This window comes from Coptis chinensis, chromosome 9 (assembly GCF_015680905.1).
Source record: "Coptis chinensis isolate HL-2020 chromosome 9, ASM1568090v1, whole genome shotgun sequence".
Classification (NCBI taxonomy): Eukaryota; Viridiplantae; Streptophyta; class Magnoliopsida; order Ranunculales; family Ranunculaceae; genus Coptis; species Coptis chinensis.
In genome coordinates, this window is record NC_141464.1 from 30,925,254 (window position 1) to 30,930,521 (window position 5,268).

Below are 5,268 nucleotides of genomic sequence, written 5' to 3' on the forward strand. Positions count from 1 at the left end.
CTTCCTACTCCACTTAGTGCAATTCGCATCGAGAGTAGAAGCTTTGATAATAGACACGTAAAAGTCTAGTTTTAGTTTACTTACGTTGTGAATTCATCGTTCATTGCGTAGGTAAACTATTCATTTTACTCCTATCACTGAACAAGCTCTCAGTAGACAGAAATCTTATTGAGGTTAGACGGATAATACTCCTGGTGGGTTGTTCTTTTTCTAACCTGACATATGTTCTGGAATATAGACCTGATAGATCTGCATGATATTCTTTTGTTCAGATTTTCTTGAAGCTGTGTTAAAGGAAGTTGTGGATTTGGTACTTGTTTATCTCTTCTTTTTCATGTAAAGTACATTTTTTTGGTTTTTTGATGAGTTTTGTGATGTTTTGAGTGCAGGAAAACATACCCATTGAAGAAGTATTTGAGAATTTGAGATGAAGTAAAGATGGTTTAACAAGTCTTTGGTCTTTGAAGAGAGATTAGTCATTTTTGTCATAACAAGTTAGAGGAAAAGAAGGTTTGTTTCATTGACACTCTTCTATATGCCATTTGTTTTATTCATTTTGCTTCAAAATTTGATCTTTATTTCATTTCTATGTGTTTATAGGAAAGTAAGTTTTTGAAGTTATTAGGCTTCATGTGGAACCCTTTGTCTTGGGTCATGGAAGCAGCTGCAATTATGGCTATAGCACTAGCAAATGGAGGGTGAGCTTAAATTATGTGTTTTATGAAGTTGTTTGTTTGTTTTATGTGATTTTGTTCTCGATTTTTAAGATGTGTTGCGGGAAAGCCTCCTTGACCGAGGATTTTGTAGGGATTATTACTCTACTTGTTATTAACTCAACGATTAGCTTCATTAAGGAAAATAATTCGAAAATGCATTTGCAGCTCTTATGGGCGCGTCTAGCCCCTAAGGCTAAGGTACTAGATTGAACAGATTTTTGCTTATCTGAGGTTTTTCTGTTTGCATTTAGTTGTTTTCTTCAATCGATCTGTTTTAATTTTAAAGTCGCATCCGATAATTATAGCTGTTGTTTAGAATCTATTTTAAAGAAGTTATGAACACCATTGGTTTTAAAAAGGCTTTTTTCAAGTCGAAATCTGCTTTTGGAAGCTGACCTTAGTTGTTTGGAGTTGGTATAGTTTTCAGTATTATGCCTAATGATGAGAAATTGAGTGTTGGGTTTAGATAAAGAATAAACTAGAATTTGAGTGATGGGGTCATTTAGGTGAAAATAATGATATTTTAGGCTTGATAGTAGTAAGTCAGTGATATTCTAAGTGAAGAGTAAAAATAATAAGTTGAGTGATGTTTTTCGAATTTGTTTCATTTCCATGTGGTATCTAAAATTGTTATGGGTTCATGAAACTAAAATAGGTACTTCGAGATGGAAAGTGGAACCAAGAAGATGCAGCAATTCTTGTTCCTAGAGATGTCATCAGTATAAAACTTAGAGACATAGTACCAGCCGATGCTCGTCTCCTCGAGGGAGACCCATTAAAAATTGACTAGGTGACTCTACTATCTAATGATCGTCCCTTTTTAAAACTCATTATGCAATCGAGAATACCCCTCCACCCTCTTAAAATTCTGATATGTTCTCCTTTTGAATTTTCAGTCTTCTCTAACAGGGGAGTCCCTTCCCCGTAACAAAGGGCCCGGAGATGGTGTTTACTCGGCTCTACATGCAAACAAGGTGAGCTTGAAGTGTTGTGATCGCCAATCGGTGTTCATACCTTCTTCGAAAAGTGACCATCTTGTAGACTCCACAAATCAAGTTGGCCATTTCCAAAAGGTAAGTAATCTGAAAAAAAAAAATTTCTTGTTGAAGTGATTTATCTATATTCCTATTCACTTTTCTCGTGCTAGTTTTATATCTCGTATATACACTACTTCTTAGGTCTTAACTGCTATTGGGAACTTCGCATATGTTCCATTGCCATGGGAATGATTATAGAGATCATTGTCATGTATCCCATACAAGACCGAAGTATCGTCGAGAATTGACAACCTCTTGGTCTTTTTCATTGGAGGAATTCCCATTGCAATGCCGAAAGCTTTGTCGATTACAATGGCAATTGGTTCCCATCGCCTAGCTCAACAGGTTTGTCGAGTACTTTTCAAGGTTTTTAATTTTGATTTTGTGTGGTTTACAAAATTTGATAACATGATACCTCACGAATTTAACTAATGTAGGGAGCCATCACGAAGAGAATGACAAAGAATAGAGGAAATGGCGGGCATGGATGTGCTTTGTAGTGATAAAACTGGAACTTTGACCACTGAACAAGCTCTCGATGACGAAATCTAATTGAGGTTAAACGGATAATACTACTCACCTGGTTTGTTCTTTTTCTAACCTAACATATGTTCGAATATAGACCGATAAATCTGCATGATATTATTTTGTTCAGATTTTCATGAAAGGAGTAGACCCGGATAAGCGTCGTTCGATGCCGGCCGAGCTTCGTGTGGAGAATCGGGGATGCAATAGACGCCGTTATAGTTGGAATCTTTGGCTGATCCAAAGGAGGTAAGTGGATGAACCATCTTATTGTGAAAAAGATTTTTATTTTTATTTTAAAATTTTATTTGTAGTTTATTACCTCTGTTCTTTTCCCCATATTTTCTTTTGGCTGACTTGTCCCTTTCTCCTCCTGCCAATAGGTGCGAGCTGGTATTCGTGAGATTCACTTCCTTTCATTCAATCCTACAGACAAGCGAACAGCTTTAACTTATATTAACAGTGAAGGAAAAATGCATCGTGTCAGTAAGGGTGCACCTGAGCAGGTAAATTCGTCTACCTACGCATTTATTTTGGCCCTATATTGTTATTTTTTGATTTTGTGATTTTGTGACTCTTTGATTTTGTGATTTTCTTCGCTATCTGGATCAATTACTTGATTTTATTTATTTATTTTTGTTCTTTTTTTTACTTGTGTCAGGTGATCAGTTGGCAATAGCAAAGGAAACAGGTCGCCATCTGGGAATGGGAACGAATATGTACCCTTCATCTGCTCTACTAGGTCAGAACAAGGATGAATCAATTGCAGCCTTGCCTATTGATGATCTAATAGAGAAAGCTGATGAATTTGCTGGTGTCTTCCCTGGTATGGTTCACTATCATCGTATAAGGTGTCAAATTGTCTTATGGGGCTTAAAGTTTGCGTCTCATTGTGTTTTATATATTGTTTTAGAGCACAAATATGAGATTGTGAAACGCTTGCAGGCGAGGAAACATATATATGGAATGACTGGTGATGGAGCGAATGATGCTCCTGCCCTTAAGAAGGCTGACATTGGAATAGCAATCGCTGATTCAACTGATGCGGGTCGTAGTGCTTCTGACATTGTCCCGACGAACTGGCCTAAGTGTCATCATCGGTCTTTGTATTGACCCGAGAGAGCAATCTTTCGGAGGATGAAAAACTATCACGGTGATTTTTATTCGTTCATGGTCTAGTATGGATTAGCTATACTTTACATTTATCCTTTCGCTGCAATTTGATTGCGGTTTTGTTTTTTTTTTTTTTTTCGATAGTAAATGAAATGAAAACTAGATCATGTTTTGTGTTTTCTTTTCTTGATAACGTTTTTAGTGGTTGTAGATATATGCAGTTTCCATCACAATTCATATTGTGGTAAGCTTCCTAGTAGTCTTAGGGTTATTCACTTGCATCATTTGAGTACTGTAATCTGGAAAAAGAGTAGGCATACTAGATAGGAGTCTTTTTAGATTTCTATCATCAAGTTGTACAGTTCTTGCCTTCTCACCATGATTTTCATTTGACAGTTTGGTTTCATGTTGCTCGCTCTTCTGTGGAAGTTTGATTTTCCACCTTTCATGGTGCTCACCATTGCAATCATGTGTCATGTGTTGACGATTGAGCATTGCCAGATGGATTGGAGAAATGGCATATTAGGCAAGGCTCAACAGGAAAGGCGATTTCTAGTCGATTTACTTTCATTCATAAGAAATTATGTTTCCCTCCATGATCAGTAGGTACATTTCTATTAGAGGCATATCAAATACCTCTCCCAGGAGACGTTACTAGTAATCTTGTGATAGTCAAGTGATCTAGTGGCCAATGTCAGAGATCCAAGCTAGTTAGACATTCAATGGTGGCGTTACTATGTGCTTTAGAGCTGACCAGTCCTAATTTTGAATTTCAACAGGTTGCTAAATAATTGGTGCTTAGTCATTGCTAGGGTACTAGAGATTACTAGGACTGGTTGCTAGACAGATGGTGTGGTCCTGATTTTTGGTTTCTGAAGGAAATAATATGTATACTTAGTGAACGACATGTCTTATTCTTGTTTTTTTTTATGAACACATTGTTTCTTTATAAATACATTAGCGTTTGTAGCATTTGAGTAGGAACTTGCAAGAATGTAATTGGTGCAGGAAAGAATGTAATGTTGGGATACCTGAAACAATTATTATAAGAAATATTTTTTTTTAAATAAAGAACTAATACCCGATGGATAAAAACTGTCTCATAGCAAACTACCCGATGTCTAGTAGCTGGCATATCCGACGGCTGGTGATAGCTGGTCTAACCGACGGTTCATAACAGCAGAACTATCTGACGGTTTTTAACAGTAGGAATATCCGACGGTTTTTAGCAGCAGGAATATCCGACGGTCTTTGACAGCAGCAACTATCCGACGGTTTTTGATAGCCGGCATATCCAACGGTTATTAACAGTAGGAATGTCCGTCGGCAAAGATCTTCAACCCCAACGGCCTGTTTTGACCAATAAAAACCGTCGGAAGCCTATGCCGACCGAGCATTTTCCGACGGCCTTGCGGCAGTTTTGGTCTGTCGGGTAATACCTTTCGCGACAGCCATAGTCAGTCGGGTAAAGTCGTTCTTTTTGTAGTGTCTTTTGCATCAATTTTGTTTTGAGTATACTCCTTCACGACCATGCATAGTGATAAGCACCTAAAACTATATTATAAACCCGGTAGAGAATTGAGAGAGAAAAATGTGGAGAATTAACTCCACTAATGAAAGCATAACTACCATTTTTAAAGTGTTCATTAAAAAACTATAATCATTCTTGGGTTCATAGACAAACCCAAGAATGATTAGAGTTTGATCCCTAGTGGATTTAACTTATCCCTAAGAAAACCTACTAGCATGAGGAGTTGATATGGAATTCCATCTCTAAAAGACCCTAACAAATCCTAGCTTGTTATCTGATCAGACCCCAAATGTGCATTTAATTACTTTTACAATGCTTCAAATATGCCCTTCTTATGCTTAATGAA

At 37.1% G+C, this 5,268-nt stretch overlaps 1 pseudogene; it reads left to right on the forward strand.

Annotated features, from left to right (window-relative positions):
• The first annotated feature begins 253 nt into the window (after positions 1-253).
• LOC147475537 (ATPase 11, plasma membrane-type-like) lies at positions 254-4,031 on the forward strand (annotated as a pseudogene).
• The last annotated feature ends 1,237 nt before the right edge of the window (positions 4,032-5,268 follow it).